Source organism: Sander lucioperca, chromosome 4 (assembly GCF_008315115.2).
Source record: "Sander lucioperca isolate FBNREF2018 chromosome 4, SLUC_FBN_1.2, whole genome shotgun sequence".
Taxonomy (NCBI): Eukaryota; Metazoa; Chordata; class Actinopteri; order Perciformes; family Percidae; genus Sander; species Sander lucioperca.
The window spans coordinates 28,088,892-28,107,934 of record NC_050176.1 but is presented as its reverse complement, the minus strand read 5'-3'; the positions used below and the strand labels follow the sequence as shown (position 1 = coordinate 28,107,934).

General features: G+C 39.7%; 1 protein-coding gene across 2 annotated transcripts in view; it reads right to left on the bottom strand.

Annotated features, from left to right (window-relative positions):
- The window catches only part of doc2d (double C2-like domains, delta), a 68,671-nt gene that overhangs the window by 32,742 nt on the left and 16,886 nt on the right, over window positions 1-19,043 (bottom strand). The window contains exon 1 of one of the 2 annotated variants that reach the window (XM_031302740.2): window positions 1,260-1,517. The exons of the other annotated variant lie outside the window; for it this stretch is intronic. The gene's annotated coding sequence lies outside the window, so the exon portion shown is untranslated. Of the gene's footprint in view, window positions 1-1,259; window positions 1,518-19,043 lie in introns of those variants that run through there. 2 annotated transcript variants of the gene reach the window in all.

Here is a 19,043-nt window from a genome sequence, read left to right as displayed (position 1 = left end):
GTCCATCATGTCGCTGCTATTGTAGTGTCAACTTGAGACCTCTGTCCCTTTATGTGTGTGCATTTTGTCCGTTTAGCACGTTGTCCGTTCATGATTTTTAAGTCCATTCTCCCCCCAAAAATGAAATAATGTTGCTCTTCTAGTTTTTGACTGATGCATCTCTTGTTTGAACGCAAATGATTAGCCTGTTTGGCTCACTGTTATTCTTGTGTTGCTTTGAAAACTCACACATCATAGTGTTGACTCAAGGGATACAACTACTAATCATTATTTTCATTATCGGTTAATCTGTCTTTTTTTAAGTTAATTAATTCATTGTTAACTTTAAATGACAGAAAACAGTTAACAATGCCCGGCACAGGTTTTTCCAGAGCCCAAGCTGACAGTCCCAAAGACAATCCTTTTACATTCATATATATCAGATATATATCAGATATATATATCAGAAAAAAGCAAGCTGCAAATCTTTACATTTTAGAAGCTGGAAAAATGACTGAAATTATCAAATCGCTCATCAAAAATAAAGATGAATCTTTTGCAGATAAACAAATAAATTCATTGTTTCAGCTCTATTGTTAACGTCCACCCTTCTTTCGTAGCTGACAAATGCTGTGGGATTTCCCTTTCTTATTGTGAGTAAATTATCTTGTATGTCCTCCTGTATGTTGTCATATACACTACATATGTTGCCAATAGATCAGAATCTGCCTTTACATTGACATTGCCTCAGATGTTTGTAGAAGCCACACAGAAATCTGAAACAGAATAACATAGGTTCTGAGGTGAGACTTTGTTTACATCAGTAATGCTATACCACACCTCTAACACATCGTAAAACATAAGTCTCTCCTTACACACACAGACATACATGTCCACATACTGAACACACTGGAGCCAACACACCATCCATATCCAAACAGAACAAGACTTGACTCTGTTGTAAACTTGCATTTCATAGAGCACATCCCTCCTTACTACACTAAGTTACAGCACTTAATTAGAATATCTCTGACACACACACATGAAGACCCCAAACTGCCTGTTCCCATCTTCAACACTTACACTCATTCAGTCACTCGCACTGCTTCTTATGTAATAACACCAAATTCACTGCTTAGGTACGCACGTTCAAATGATCACTTGCAGCATGTTGCTTACGAACTCAATCGCTCTCACCCTTCTAACATAGACAGGCATGCACATGCAAGCACATGTGCACACACTCACATTCACAAATATAGCCATCCACAAAAACGTACCCAGGGACAGTCTTCATCTGTGCCAGCACTCCATCTTGCTTGCTCTCAATTCCTCTGTCTCTTAAACACTGAGGAACATGCAGACCAGCTCTGACTCAATATATCCCTCTGTACTCTCTCTCTCATTCTCCCCGTTCGTTTGTTCTCCTCCTCTCCTCTCCTCTGTCCCTCCCTCTTTCTCTTCCCCTGTAGTTGTGACGTATCTGGTTAAAATCCTCGTCAGTCCTTTGCAGACTGTGCATATAGTGCTGTCACTCACTTTCTCAGCAGTGGGGAGATTTAAGGAAACCCGGGAAAAAGATGCATGAGTGTACGTGTGTGTGTGTGTTTGATGGTGTATATGGGGCGTTGCGAGAGAAAGTGAAGGAAAACAAGCAGAGCAAGACAGAGAGACAGATGAGGACACAAACCAACATAATTTAGACACAGACAAACACACAGCGACACCAGCAAAAACAAACACAGAGATGCATATATTTATATACATGTGTGTAAAAATATAGATGAATATGAAGAGGAAAGATGTATGTAAATGGAGAGGAAAATGGGTGTGAAAACAAATGCACACAAAAGGAAATATTGCCCTGGGATGAAATGAAAAAAAAATCTACCAGCTGAAGGACAGAGAAAGGAAATTAAATTCAACGTGTTGACTGAGCTGAACAAAATAGACTGCAAGCCATACAGATTACTTTGTGTTGGCTGTGACTATGGCCAATATCAGCCAGGCATATGTGTGCTTTGTCTGTACTAGTCCAGTGCCCGTTCAAAACTTGCCTGTTCGGAATGGGCTGCATGCAGCTTATTGATTGATTGATTGATTGATTGATAGATAGATAGATAGATAGATAGATAGATAGATAGATAGATAGATAGATAGATAGATAGATAGATAGATAGATAGATAGATAGATAGATAGATAGATAGATAGATAGACAGACAGACTTTATTAATCCCAAAATGGGAAATTACTCTGTAACAAGCAGCAAAAAGCAAGTTACCATGGACATACAAACACACACACACACACATACTCACTCACACACAAACCAAAAATACAAGAAATATACTAGAAATAATAAATAAATAAGATAGCAAAGATAAAAAATGCCAGAACTACTGAAAAATATACTTAGATGAATGAACAAGAATGTACCTGTATATACAAGTGTAGAATAAAATTTACAACCTACATACATAGTATATATCACAAAATAGATATTAAATATGAAGTGATGTGTGAGGTAATGAGATACTTATCTCACACACAGCTGTGAATTGTTGTACAGTTTTATGGAATGTTTGCAGCCAATAACGAAGCCAGCCTTCCTGATCAGTTTGTTCAGTCTGTTTGTGTCACTGGCTCCGATGCTGCTTCCATAGCAGAGGACAGAGCGCTGGCCACAACAGACTGGTAGAACATCTCCAACATTCTGCTGCACACGTTGAAGGATCTCAGCATCCTCAGGAAATACAGTCTGCTCATCACTTTCTTGTATGCAGCCGTTGGTCTTCTAGTTCAGCCTGTTGTTGATGTTATCTCCCAGGTATCTGTACTCCTCAACCATATTCACATCTCCAACCAGAATGCAAAGGGGCTGCGGAGCCATTCCCTTTCTCCTAAAGTCAAGAGCGGTTCTTTTCTTGAGAACCACTCATCCTAACAACTTCAAACTCAACACTGCCCTTCCATGGGTCCTCAGCAATACACCTGCCAATACTTAGTTTCGTCCCAAAGCAGTTCTAGAGTAAGCTCTTTATTTGCTAACAGCTAGCCGTTTGGGACCAAGCTATTTCCGGGAACAAAAGCATTATTTCCGAAAGCTTGAAATGTTTGAGTTTGCTACAATGTAACATCTCCGGTCTCTCTTTCCTCACCCGTTCTTGAATGTACTGTAGCGAGCGATGGAGAGGGAGCTGTACCCAGCATGCCATTTGGCAGTGTAACAGTTAATATGGGTCCTTAATACACTACACAATGTGTACATAACTGTAGATCTCAAGAGCTCGCAGTCAACACTGCACTTCATTGAGTCCTCAGCAATCCACCTACCAAGTGTGAAATCGATCAGATGAATGGTTGTTGAGAAAATCGACGGACATGCATAAGCCAACAAACATACACAGGCTCCTTCCATTTTAGTTAGATGCGTCTAACTGTAGTGGCCTTCAGTAACGGCTGACACCTGCCACAGAAATAAAATGAATCATTGACAACGACACATCAATAACAGTGGACTTGTGCAGGGTGACACTGCAGTAAATTACTGGTGGATGCAATGGATGAATGAGAAGGATAAGGAATGGATGTATGGGTGTAAAAATTTAAAAGGCAAATATGTACACCTTGATACAATCCGTGTATCATTCGTTCATTCGTTTTTCAAAATAAAAGCAAAAAGCAAACAATGACTTGTTTTTTCAATACTCGTTTCCAAAACCAAAATGAAAAAACAAATAATGACTAGTTTTTCCAATTTCCGATTTTGCGCTCAAATGAAAAATGGAAAAACAGATAAAGACCTGGAAGTGATCTCTACTACGCTATCAATACATGTAGGAACAGAGGGCCTGCTATTAAACTATTAAAAAAGAATTAACATTTTAATGAAAATAAATCAGCGGAACACACAGAAACTCTCCAACATATTTATATAAAATGATTCACCGGGTTAAACGACCCTTTTGTTATAACGCTACTGGAAATGTGTGGATCACATCAGCTGTGCAGGTGACACAGCACAATGTTAAAAATAGCCCCACAATATGAATACAGTTTGATTATAACCTTTATTTTGTTGGTGACCGTTGTTGTATAATTGAAATATTAAACTTGAGGGTTTGATTTAACATCAAATTATTGGCATTTCAGTGATGCTTACTGACCGCATCACTGTCTTTTGACAGCCATTTCTGAGCATCTCGGGACACCTAACGTTACTGCTGCAGCGCAGTGGAAATCTCAGTATACGTTTTGCCATCAGCACAAAGCTGCATAATTATTTCTCCAGTCCGGCCATGATGTTACTTCTTCTTTTGTAGGTTAATAGTTTGGTTTGTGGGCAATACATATATATGCCGGGTGCTATTTGTCGGGGGGTTCATGGGATTTCCCCCTTTCTGGTTTATAGCCTCTGCTGAATTATTTTTATCCCCAGAGGAGACAAAATGTACCCCCCCCTCAAAGTGATCAATGCTACTTCACCGATAGACCACACATTATATACCTAAAATAGAAGTATTTTAAACTATATAAAGCGCTGTAATGTGAACTGTCTTTAGTGCCATTGAACAATAAAATCCGAGCAGCAGTTGCTGGTTGTATTTAGCTACAGAGCTCCGGTACACCGGCTACCAGCGGCAATTGTTTAGCCCCCAATAGGTGACTGTGAGCCGGGGACAGGCACCACCAGATGACACTGCTGTCAGGTGCCATTATATTTGAGGTAGCCAGAAAAAGTGAGTGTCTTGCGGCATGACAGTTAAAGGTGCTGTAGGTAGGATTGGGAAGATCCAGGACTTAGCCAAAAAAATTGAACATCAACAACTTCTCAGCCCCTCCCCCCTTTCTGCTAAAGCCTAAAACGGTCTCCTAAGCCCCTCCCCCCACAAGGGAGAATGAATGCATGTGTAGGGAGCGGTGAATTTTTGGTGAATTACCTGCTTCATGTAGTTCAGCAAATATGACAGAAAGTTAAATGTATATATATATATACATATATAGTTTTATAAGTCTTACCTACTGCATCTTTCAGTTTTAGGCACCAAAACGACTAGTTAAGTTTAGGAAAAAGGTCGTGATTAAAACACTCCTGAGGGAACAAACCAGCGTTTCCTGAGTGAAAGTAGGCTATTTTGTTTTTGCCACAAAGTGAACTCCGCTCTCCACCTTGAAAGCGCTGTTTTATGTTGACACTAACGTTGCGCTATTTCATTTTGAAGTGTTTTGGCATGGCTAGCCGACTGGAAGGGGGATTTAATTCTTGCATGTTTTGTTGTGCATGATCAAATTTATACAGTATTTATATGTATATCTGATAGAGTCCTATGGTTCTAGTAGAGATAATTTCCAGGTCATGCAATTTGCATCAGTTGAAAATATCAATATGTGATGATGCACGCGTCATCCGTTGTTTTCCATTTTTCATTTGAGCACCAGATCGGAAATTGGAAAATTAGTCGTTATTCTTTTTTTCATTTTGGTTTTGGAAATGAGTATTGAGAAAACAAGTCATTTTTTGCTTTTATTTTTGAAAAATTAAAATAAATTTGATACCATAAAAGGGGAAATTGTTTGTCTGGGAAGCATACCCTGAAGAAGGCTGTCTGTGCCGCTACGCGTGGGTTGCTTCTCCCTATGTCTTTTAAATGTTCTATTATGAAATAGCCAGTAAAATAAAGGCTTTTAAAATAATTTTGAAGAAGAGTGCCTTGGATTTTCCTTTTTTTTCTACACTTAATTGAATTCCCGACCCCAAAGAGCACCTTCAAACATCTGACTGAACTTCCTGAGCACCCTGGACTTTTTTGTCTTTCCACAAATTTGATACCGTTGCTTTTTTACAAGAATTGCTTGAAAATTTGTGTTTTCAACTGATGACATGTTTCAGTCTGCAACAGAAACACACTACTTCTGTTTGGAGTCATGATCTCAGGTGTAAAACCTGGTTAAACACAATGAATCACTATGCAGTATATAAGTACTGTAGATTTCTTAGTTTGTAAATTACTTTTAGACAAAAGAATATAAATTTGTTAATGAATAGCCCATATACTATATGAAACATTAAATTGTTCCTTATTTGATATAATAGCAATGCTGTATTTTGTCACCTTCATCAAATGCTGGCTTAAATACATTTCAACATATTGGGGTTTCATAAGGTCAGAAGAAAAGAAAACTTTATGAAGGGAGGGAATTGGTTGATTTTGCAATTATTATTATTATTATTATTATTATTACTGTTACTACACATAAGTAAAAATGGGGTCTGTGGGATCCAACACAATGAGGAAATTAAGCTTAAAAAAACACAAGGGTAAACATTATAATGTAAAAAGTATGAGAAGTGAAGATTAGAAATGGACAAAAAAATGAAAAAAGTAATTGATTAAACAAGGTAAAAACAAATTCACTTGGTCACATACTGTACAGCAGGAGATCCTTTGATTACAGCATGGGCCAGAGAATATTAAAACATGACAACATAACATTTCAGTGGCATACTACTGCTTGAAAATTCATCAGAGCACTAATTGATAACTATGTGATTTTCCATGGTTGATAAGAAACAGATGACAAGCAACAAGCCTGGCCAATTAAATTAATGACCAGCTGGAGGAAGAAGTGGGGTGAATACATGTGGATGCATGTGCTCCTCCATTTGTAAACACTTTGATTTACTTTGGGCATCTAATTACTATCAGCATCATCTCATCAATATTGCGTTAACAGACCATTACACTGCATTTTCATTTATTTACAAAAAGAACATGAGGGCTAAATGAGTTGAATTAGATAAATGAAAGCTCAGTCTACCGATGCCAAACTATCTATCTATAAATAGGTGCTTTAGACATGGACTACACGCTTTAAGTGGCTTTGAAATTACTGCAGAAGTGTTCTTGTCGGAAGATGACAGAATCCTCACGTGGTCTTCATGGTGTCGGTTTCTATAGAGCTGCTCGTCCCCTAAAAACGAAAAAAGCACACGTGCATAGGTGAAAACTCACTCCACCCACAGCAGCCGTTATCAGACAGCTGCAGAGCTCTCACAGCTGACCTGCTGACCACCAAAACTCTCAGATATCTCCATGTGGCTGGGCAACCATGAGACACACTGTGCTCTACACCAAGAGGGCTCTTACTTCACTCTCAACACATTTAGGTCATGGGTGATTTACACAGAATTACAGTTTTCTGATGTATTTTTGCTCAGTGGTATCTTGCCAGTGTCGGAGCTACCACTGAGGACACCGAGGTCATGTCTGTCTGAGAATTCATAGTTTTTTTGGCAAATTTGGGGAGTATTTTTAAACTCAGCCAGCACAATAAATCAGTATTTCTCCACCTGATTTGTATTCCTGGCAGCGTGGTGAGGGCTTTAACATAATTGGGACCTGTTTGTTGGGAAATAGATTGGCAAAAGAAATTTGGTACCAACCATATAAAAAAAATAGAGACAATGAAGATGATTATTTTAGTTATAGTTTAGTCGAGAGGTTTTCTCGAAAGAACCATTAAAAAAAAAAAAGAAAATCTAACTGAACAGCTAGCCTACCTCACTAAAAAAGAAAAATCATATATTAATATATATATATATATATATATATATATGTATGTTTTCCATTCACAGTGCCACCAAACCACATGGATTTGTCTGGTTTAGCGTGTCCAGGCCGGTTCTGAGGATGAAATCAATCAATTGGGCTTAAAGAATGAAGTCTGGACAATGGCGCTGCAGTATTGATCTTTCTCATGGGTAAACATTAGTCAGCCTGTCAGATGGATATTTAACACAGTGGCCTTGCCCATGAGCTGACAAAAGTAAATAATAGTAAGCAGCATCCGAAGAAAAAAAAGCATGTGAGATTCAAACCAGAAGAGAGATAGGAAGCAGGTGAATTCAGAGTATTAAGTAATACTACGATGTTTGTAAAACAAACATTACAAGTCTAAAAGAAAAAGCATAATCAAACCAAAAAAACATCCAGCTTCTATGTCCCTCGGCCTCCATCAATATGATTAAAGCATTCCCGTCGCTCATGAGTAATAAACATCTAGAATGAGAGCGAGATTGGGGGGAAGGAGGGGGTACGGCCAATTTGTGGAGGAGCATTCATCCAGTCCTTCTGCATGGCGAGATAATCTCCTCCCATTACTACAGCACAAAGCTGTGCAGGTTTTCCATTAAGTGTACAACCACAGCCTCCTCAGCCTCTCAGCCAGCCATTAGCTCTGAGATTAAATAAACCTCTATTTACATACTGTAGCACTACTGCATGCAGAATTTTTCAACATTTGGCACCACACAGGATGGGGAAATTGCATACATTTTCTGATAAAGATCAAAGGAACTGCTCACCCTATCCTACTCTCGCCCTTGAAAGTATGTGCAGACATATCTTGAATTCCTAATTTACTTCTCTGCTTCTTTTACAAAGTGCAATGCTGAGTGTGTGCTGTAAGAGCCTGTATGCTAAAGGTGGACTGAAATTAAAACTATTTGTATACCCTTGGTGTTTGTTTTGACTTGCTTATGTATTTGGTCAAAATTGTCCTTGCCAAAGAAATGTAAGTTTAATTGTTTTCCTGTAGTGACTCCGCTCCCTACATCAGTGTTCTCCAGGTTTGTTACAACACTACAGTTCCAACTTAATTTAAAAGTGACTATATGTCACTTTTAAATGTTTCTGAAACTTTTCATCTGATGATCATAAATGACCTGTAACAGTAAACAAGACTAACAGAGAAGAGAATGCTATTTTTATGAAGCTTCTATTAATGCCTTTGCCCAGGTCTGATTTTTACCGCAAAGTCACAAAATGATTTTCTGAGGTAGACGGCACTACAGAGCACACAAACTGATGGGTCACAGATTTCGGCGTAACGCTGGAAAAGCCTGTGTTGTGTATGCAGGTAAAAGGTAGCTTCTTTATATCGTCCTAATTGTATTTTAATTTTATTTTAGAAGTTATCTGTTGTAGTTATGGCTGACACTGGGGCAGGGCCATCACAGAAGAAAACGGAAAAAACGAAGAACAACTAAAAGCTAAAAGGGAAAGACGACGCGTGAAACAGAGTCAATCTCGGTCGGCTTTCAACAGATGGAGACAATTATGGGATTGTAAATGATTCAAAACCCACCCTGAATTGGCCCTCGGGTATGTAATATGTCTATTTCATTCAAAAATAAAATAACTTTAGATTGCACGATGTGGTTGTTCATCAGTAGCCAATATTAAATTACGTCCCCTTCCATTTAGCGCGGATGTTTTATTCCTTTTAGTCCGTGTTTTCCTTTGTCCCCCTATACCAGTGTAAAGCGTCCTTGGGTTTCATGAAATGCACATATGAATCTAAGTTATTATTACGTTCATTGCTACAACAAACTCTTAATGCTTTGGCTCGTGACACAGTGACAGTGATACCAGCTTTATCTCACGATACATCCAAAGTAGGCTACGTTACCGTATGCAACACTTGAAATGCAATGATACATCTGTAATGTATTCTCTTATTGATAATGAATAATTTTCTGTCTGAGCAAAACATTCATCGCAACTATATGACCTCTCGGTAACGCTAACTCAGTAATCTACAGTGGGTAATACAGCAATGTAAAGAAAAGACCTTTACGACAGCAGGTGTGGTTAAAACACTACCGCTTTTGTCCGAAGGGCCACTGGAATCAACACAAACTGAAAGTTCCATATAGCCACTTTAAGTAGCTGCGGGGTTGACATTGTCAGCATTTGAGCACTCCCTACGTTACTCCGTGACTCTGTATTTTATTTGGTGGTTTTATTCTAATCACTGGGTAACATACATAGTGTTGAGCCTATACGTTGCTATACGTTATGACAGTGTGTCATAGGCTAAAAACATCTTGTATCAATGTCAAAGAATATACAGTATGACATGCTCCAAGTGTGTCTCCTATCAATGCTGGCTTTCTAACAGTCAGTCGTGGCCATGGGGAAAGCCCACCAAGACCTTAAACTTAGACGCAAATGTGTCAAAAAATGGTTTGATCCGCTTTTGAAAAAAGGACAAAATATGCACAATAGTTGTATACTGAGGAGGATTAAGCCGCCGACACATAATCCACAGCAAAACCACGAGGTAGGGCGCAGAGCAAAGAGGCAAAGTGCAGCGCAGGAACGTTCTGGAATTGGTTGCGCCTTGAAAAGGTCAGCAGCAACAAGGTCAAAGTTAAAATAATTTGAAATTTGAGCGCAGGTGACCATAGGAAAACAATAAAACATCCAGCTGCAGAGCGGTTTTACCGCGGATCATGTGTAGGCATCTTTAGGACCACATGTCCACAAAATGTATTAGTGTTCGGAGTTTAAAGGAATTTATTTATTTTTTTTACATGTGGCCCTAAATCTCTTCCGTAGCTGTAGTATAATTAGCTTAGTTTAATTCCCTTCCACAAAAAGTAAGAGGAATTCAAATTTCAACAGACATTGTGGCCACAAGTGGTAACTGCAGAATACTGGCATACTGAATTTTCCTTCATGTCCCATTCTTCTCTTAAGTCAGTGTTTACGTCTTACTTTTGTGATAAAACCATTAAAATGTTTATCTGTGACAGACTAAAATACTTTATAGTGTAAAGTAGCAGAAGTAGACAAGATACATAAATGTGATGTTAGTTAAACTGCAATATCTATCTAAAGTTAGATAGTTAATGTTAGTACTAATACCAGCACAAGTAAGACTGTAGCAACAAAAGCCCAGAGTGTAGCGAATTAAGCATTGGATGCATTTGATTGCTTTTGAATTAATCATTTGAGGAAGAATGTGTTATTTCTTCTTTCAAAAGTTACATGCATCTCAATGAGCGGAAGCCATAGAATCCTTTTCAATGAGAGCAAGATGTGAATTATGCTAATTTTCTTTGAATGTCTGACAAATTGTTTGAGTGACATTTGAATTGAGAAGAGGAATCATTGAGAGACACTCATCTCATCTCAGAATGTAGAGTTACTTGTGGTTCCTAGAGTCTCTAAAAGTAGAATGGGAGCCAGAGCCTTCAGCTATCAGGCTCCTCTCCTGTGGAACCAGCTCCCAGTCTGGGTTCGGGAGGCAGACATCGTCACCACATTTAAGAGTAAACTTAAAACTCTCCTCTTTGATAAAGCTTATAGTTAGAGAGTGAGGAGTTGCAGCGTTCACCTAGACCGGCGGGGGAGGATGTATATAGCTTCAGACACGGCACCCCTTCTTTGCTTCACTTCATAGTCGTCAGATTCATCTACCAACCTTATAGAGCTGGCTCAGGTTTTCCTTGGACCAGCTCTTAGTTATGCTGTTATAGTTTTAGACTGCCGGGGGACTTCCTTTGACACACTGATCTCCTCTCTTCTCTCTCTTTCTATCTGTGTGCATCCATGTCCCAGAAATGCTTCTTACTAACTTAGTTCTGGGGAACTTATTCCCCAGAGTCCTTACGTTTTCTCGCCCCGCAGTTTTCCTTGGATTGGGGTGGCACCTTAATCATGGTTGCAGCTGTCGCCGTGGTCCTGCTTGGTGCCCTGCTACGTCCTGCTATGCCCTGCTACACCCTGTATGCCCTGCTACGCCATGAACTACTACAACTACTATTTCTAGTTCCATTATCTTTATTGTGACTATAATTGCCACTGTTCATCACACCCCCAACCGGCACCGTCAGACACCGCCTAACAAGAGCCTGGGTCTGTCCGAGGTTTCTCCCTAAAAGGAAGTTTTCCTCACCACTTGTGGTTTCTGCCTAAAAGGGAGTTTTTCCTCGCCACTGTCACACTAAATGCTTGCTCTTGGGGGAATTACTGGAATTGGTCTTTGTAAATTGTGTGGTCTAGACCTACTCTATCTGTAAAGTGTCTTGAGATAAATCGTTATGATTTGATACTATAAATAAAATTGAATTGAATCTCAAAGTGCACATAAATCACAAGAACTTGAATTAATTTAATCAGCAGTGTGATGTTGGCAAGTGCATTTATAAACAGGTGGGCTAGATGTTGGAGTTCCCCCGGGGTGGCAGTTGGTGTCGCAGGTGCTGCTTGTGCTCCACATCACTCTGCTTCAGGGGGAATAGTTGGTCGTGTTGGCAGAGAGTGCTGTTCTGTCAAGGTGCATTATTCTTTTCACCCTGCGCCTCATCCCCAACTTCAGCGCTGCATGGCTGCTGGTCTATCATAAGAAGCAGCCTCCTCTGTCTTTCTCTACCATCACCTACCACCTTCTTCTCATTTTATCTGCCTTTCTGTCTCTTTCTTCCTCCCTCTGAGAGCTGTTCTGACACAGACAAATCCCATTAACCCTACCTGCGATTTGTCCTCAGCTCTGACAAGCAGGGGTTGCACACAAAAAGAACAGACGTGTGTTTAATGAAAAACAGAAAATCTAAATTCATACACGTCACTTAATTAGTTTTCCTTTTTCTAATGTTTTGTGACAGGCCCAGCCAGCAATGCAAAAGAAAGAATGACCCCTGTCAAATAAAATGACAGAGTGACTGAATGATATCCCCTCAGGTTAAATGTGTTATTTCATTCTTTGTTTGTTTAATAATTCTCCTGCCATTTTTGGGTGCTCTTGGGGAAAATAAACACTGGGTCTTGCTAATATTTGTCTCAATTTCATGTTTTCATAGAACAACTTACCACATGGTTTTGAGTTAGAAACATACTCATGATGCCTGGGGTTGCCTTATTTCTTGTTTTATCTCCCATGAGATTGAATGCCCTCCTTACGCTGATCTCCAACCAGCCTGCTGTTACAACACTGAAGCAAAGCTCAGCACTAACACAGCCACATTTTTTTGCCACTGACCCAATTAGATCCTGCATGGATCCTGTGATACATGTTTCTTTCTCTCCTCTCTTTCCCTTGTCCACCCTTTCCCCATTTTTTCTCTGCTCCTTTTTGATGAATGACTTTGCTTTTTAGGACAAATGACAGGCCCATGATTAATTGTGTGTGCTCTTACACTCTTTTCAAATCTGTTTCTATTTCAATTTCTCACCATGTAACTAGAAATATTCTATCCTGGGTTTGCCCCATCAGCATATTCCCATAAATAAAAGACAGGGAGAGGTTGAGGTGGAGCGGAGAGAGGGGTGGAGGGAAGTGTGGCCCAGAGGCAGGGCAGTGGGCATGTGCAATATGGAGGAGTGAATGGATGGAGAGGGAAGGATAGAGATGAGCCAACTGCTCCAGATCAGGAGTGTGAAGGTGACTGCAGTGAATAAGATAGAGACATAGAGATTAAATGAAATAAAAGGTAAATGCAAATGTTCAAGAGAAGAAAATAGACATACTGTATAAGGAGAGAGACAATGCAATGAAACGTTTTTAAAAAAGCCTGAAACTGAAATAGATAAGAGCAGGAAGAGGCATGAATTAAAAATTTCAGAGAAATGGGGATAAATTGACAGGACGGATGAATAAAAAGGTGGATGGATTATATAAAGATGTCAGAATCGTTTCCACAGCAAGAAAGGAAATCAATGAAAAAAACTCCCAAAGTCCTTTTATAATCTGACGAAAAGTGGCCCCCACTTTCAAACAATAATAGCGTAAACGCTGTACCGGATCCGGATAAGCGGACGAAGATGGATGGAATGCAGTACATAGATAAAGGAGTAAAATGGGGACGTATTGAAATAGCAGTGATTGGAGGTGTGCAGCCACTGCCCTGTGGCAGGGCAGCATGCTGTGCTTAATGAGGCAACAGTGCAGGCAATTAGTTCCTGATATGACATTATCAGTCACCAGTAAGTTATAAGATAAGTGAACACATCATTAACCATTAACCCCTCCAACAGCTTATCCTCCTCTGCCTCTCTCTTACATACAAACTGCACATGCATTTCATTTTCTTCTCTGAATCTAAACACATATTTTTAAATATCATTAAAGGGATACTTCACCGATTAGCATTAAGCTTTGTATCAGTAGAAACCCGGTAGTATTTTCGAATGACCGTGATTTCCTCCCTCATGTCCCCCTGAGACGAGAGAGCGCTGTATTGTGTGTCTCGAAAAAAACCTCTGATGATGCAAAAATCGTCGTTTTGCGTCATCGGAGGCATTTTTGCCCAGAGGCTATGGACTACAGCCCATAGAGGGTGGGACTGTCACTACCCGATGCTAGTCGAGTGTCCAACCATCTTGAAGCTAAGCTAAGCTCTCTCTTTTCAGCAGCAACCTTGCAATTATGTGCATTCAAACTACCGCACATGGTACCACCGGGATACATTGGTACAGATCGGAGAATATGCAGGTAATTTATTACAGAGGGAATACTTGACACACTACGCGAGCTTCGCCTGCTACAGGACCAGCACCTCAGCCTGCGGTGTTGCTCGATGCCGCTAGCCGGGGAAGGGGACATCGAAAGCAGTGTGCAAGAAAGCGGAAATGCGGAACGAGGGCAGGAATTCGAGCTAGGTGGAAAGCTAACACTAGCCGCCACCTGTCCTATCCATCCTGCTTGCAAATGTCCGCTCATTAGACAACAAACTGGACTGCATCCAACTTCAACGAAACTCCCATGCGAGTTCAGAGACTGCTGTGGTTTTGTTGTTGTGGAAACATGGCTGAACAACAGTGTACCGGACTCCGCTATCCAGCTACCACGCCTGCTAGCCTTCCGAGCAGATAGAGATGCTGCTCTGTCGCCGGGTAAGACTAGTGGAGGTGGGCTGTGTTAACATGGACTGGTGCAGAAATGCGGTGCTTGTATCCAACTACTGCTCACCGCTGGTGGAGTTTGTGACTGTTAAATACCGACCATTCTACATTCCACTACATTTACACTTCATGTATAATGTGTGTGCACTAAATGTAGCCTGTCTCGTATGTCGTTTTTATATATTTTAAATGCGTAACACCACTTGAGCCATAGTGAAACGTTGTTTTGTTTCACTATGTACAGTGTATATGGTTGAAATGACAATAAAACCCACTTGACTTGACTTGACTGCCCTCTGTAACCAGTAGGCGTGGCTTGGGAGTGGCCTTGTAGGGAAGCAAAGCAAGTGCATTCTGGGAGTTGTTGTCTTTCATCCACATGAGCCAAAAACACATTTTCTGGCTTTCCTTGGTCTAGAAGGCACCAATTTCTAAAAAACAAAAAAAAAAAAAACATTTCTACTACATAAATGACCCAATTTAAATACACACAATATACTGTATACTACTAATTCGCAACAGCAAATACGTTTTAAAGACAGCACAAATATTTGTATCAACATTATGAGGAATCTTTGTTAATTAACGTATTTGGCAAGTTGGGCAGGTATCAGCAAAATATTTGAACTAGAAATAGGCATGAGCAATAGATTAAGAGATTACTAAATCGGACATATACCTACATGTATGTTTTCCCCCCGTATTCTATTTTTTCTTTTAGTATCTATGGATTGTAAGCATGCATGCACATTTAGAAAAAGATGTGGTGCTGCACGCCCAAGACAGCATTATTTAAAATACTGGCCTGAAAATAATTTATGTTTTGGGAAATTAGGTTTAGAAAAAGTGTGGGTCATCTTATATTCGAGGATATCAGATTTGTTTTTCACTAAAAAGAGTTTCCGCCTACAGAGACTGTTGCATTATGTTGTTTGCAGCATTATTGTTGCTTGGCGCGTGGGTGTCAAGTTGTCTGTCAAGTAAATTTGTAGTGCGTCTTTAAGAGTTATTCAGCCCTAAAAGGGTTTATTTAGTCCAATTTACCTTGCAGGAATTTCTGGAGACTTGTGTAATGTGTTTTACTGCCATGGTAGAAAAAATTCACAAGTGAAAATGAGTTTAAAGAATCTCCTGACTTTGACTGCAGAAACAGACTGTGGACCGAATCATCTGTCAAGCAACCAGGAACTGTTTAGGCAACTCGCAGCACTTTGGTAAGGTTTGGGAAATATCATTGTCTTGGTTAAATACAGGAAAAGTCAAAAGTGACATGAAGCAAGGTAATGGAAGGTGTGTTTACTTTGTTAACATAAAGTATTGATGCAGGACTCAGGAGGCAAACCCTGATCTCCAGTGTCAAAATCTTGCATTTTGGTTGGTGCTAGTGTGCTTCCATGAAAATATGGAAGTTGGAAAAACATCTTTTATATTGCTGCATCTGCACAGCATCTAGCCTTATAAGCAGCATTTCCAAGATTTGGCTTCATGCTGTTAAAAGCTGCACCACTGCTTCCAGCCAGGCCAAGCCAAATACAAAAGTTGATTTCCACTTCAGTAAACAATTCAAAGGTCTACACTCCATTGGGAGCTGATTGGTGCATGAAATACAACATTATTGCACTCCCTTGTCTTTTTCTGTGAAGGTAGGGGGGTGAAATAAGTTTCCACATCTTCAAAAAAGCAAAGCGCTAAATAAGGGCTTTGATTGGACGTTCTAAGCATATTTGAGCGTGGCGAGGGTCTGATCGCACAGGGGAATAGGTTCCTCAACAGTTTCCTGCTGCAGCCATGCCTCGCTAGACAAGAACAAGGAAAGAGAGAAGGGGAAAGAAGGAGAAACAGGAACAGAGGGAGAAAGCATAAAAAATAGATCATGCCTAATCTGCAGTTTCTGTTTTCTCATAAGCACACGTTTTTTGCTCTACTTAACCGGACTATCGTCTAGGCTACCTATTTAGAGTATAGCTTCAGGAGACCTTTAAGTCGGGCATCAGTAAAATCATAGCATATTTCTTTACTTAAAAAGGCAGAGAAGATTTTGCTTTGAATTTTTACACGTTTTAAAGCGTGTGACATTAAAGAGTGTGACATTTACAAGAATCATAGGTCATGCCACAGGTTTGTCCAGTGAAGTGAGGCAAAGTTCAGCGAGTGACCACTGCAGCGCAAAGCAAAATGCCAAGGAGAGGGACAACAGAGCTTGTATGGACAGTTACACCTTTTTGGACTGAAGTTTGTTTCATCGAACAAACTGATATCCACACTGAGACCAAGTTAAAGACAATTATGATATTGTTCATAGGTTAAACTTAAGTAGTCAGTTCAGCAACAACAGTGACCATGTTTGGGAGGTTTTGGCAGTCAAGGAACAATGTGGCGACAGTGGCATTCAATAGAAAATGGCCCCAGGGTCATGAAATCCCTCTACATCCTTTGCCTGACTAAACTAACAAACAGCAGTCAGTCAGTGAACTCTGCTAGTTAGGAAACGCTCTGTGATGGAAGGATGTACAATGACATAAGGATTGTCACTTATGTATGTATTTGTATAGCTAGTCTATATTGACGACGTTTCATTTACAGGATTGTTCCGGTGCTGCCAGAGATTCTGCCGGATGTCCCTCATTTTCAGCCAGATGACCATCACCTTCATCTTGGCATTTTAAACTCCGGTCGATTTGTGAAACATCCTCAGAGCTAGAACTGACAATCAAATTATATTTATTATCCTCCGAGCTAGAACTGACAATCAAATCATACTTATCTTTTTTTTTTTTTAGTAAAACTCTTATCACACACTCAACAGCCATTTTAATTCCAGAGCTGGCCTCCCTACATGCACATGTTCCACCAAAACAAGTTCCTACCCGAGGCTATTTTGCGTCTGGCGCACGTAAAGATAGGTCTGGCAATGCGAGACTAGGGCTACGTTCAGACTGCAGGCAAAAATTATCCAAATCTTTTTTTTTTGCTAAGCTCAGATTTTTTTAATGACTGTGAAACAGCCTAAGTCACATGACATCCGATCTTTTCCAGTTCTGATTTGGGCCACTTTCATATGTGGTTCATATAGACTTTACATTGCAAAAGACACGTCTATATTTCCATAAATAAATGTTTTTAAGGTACATCAATTTACCAGTCCGAACACTTTAATAGTCCTTATTTAAATGATTATGTTTTAAAAGTAGTAACATTCAATTATAGCTGAATCCAAAGTTATTTAACTAAACATAATGAACTTGAGCCGACCCATGGGACTGCGCCCGGCTGAGCTGCCCTGCACTGCAGGCTCATATGACTGTTCTCCTGAGATCCTGTAGCTGTAATAATGGATATATGGCGGTAATTCATCATTTGAATTACCTTATAACACATCCGAGGGCCGTATGCTGTAAAGCCTGTAACGTGGATGTAACATTATTAACGTCTCTGTTCCCAAACTACCGGCTATCGGCTAGTAGCTAGCGGTAGCTAGTAGCGCCACATACAGTCACATCTACATTACATCTCGATGGGTTTATTTTGATAAGCATTTAAAATTAAAATTAATTTACACACGTTGCGTGTGACGTATCACTCGTTTGCACATGTGGGTCACTATAAGGTCGTGCCCAGTACTTGAGTCTGATGCGGACCACATTTAAAAAAAAGAATGTTAACAGTCAGTCAAAAAATCTGATCTGGAAAAAAATCTGAAATGAATATTAAGGCCTGCAGTCTGAACTTAGCCTAATGCACCTCTCTCTCACACTCTCTCACACACTCTCTCACACACACACACACACACACACACACACACACACACACCTGAGACAGCTGTATTAAGCTCAAAAAGTGAATCTACTGTCATTTTGCTGGTGACATTTAACATCTCATCATCATCATTACAGGCTTAAATGGATGTCTACATTTTATTCAGCTGTTAATTAACCTCTTGCACCTTAAATTCTTCCCTCATATTTTCTCTGTGGTTGGTTGAATTGATTTTCTTTCTTATCTTATTGCCATATGTAATATAATTCCCCCTCTGGGAATCAATAAAGTAGGTCTTCTTCTCTTCTATATACAGTATATACTTTCCATCTGCTTGTTCGACACTTCATTAATATCCAATGATCATCTAAAGATGCCATGGTTCAATAGCTATAACATATTACTGCACATCATGTGCACATTTTCTGAATGTTAAATGCATCATTTTATGCACATTTCTACCAAACTGCATGACATCTTTGGTTGACATCAATAGATTGAGTTGTGCTTCCACACCATTTCAACCAGTGACACATTATGCCATACTGATTTTTTTTTTTTTTTTACATATCTTTATTGAATTTCCAAGGGTCACATACAACATAAAGTAAGACAGC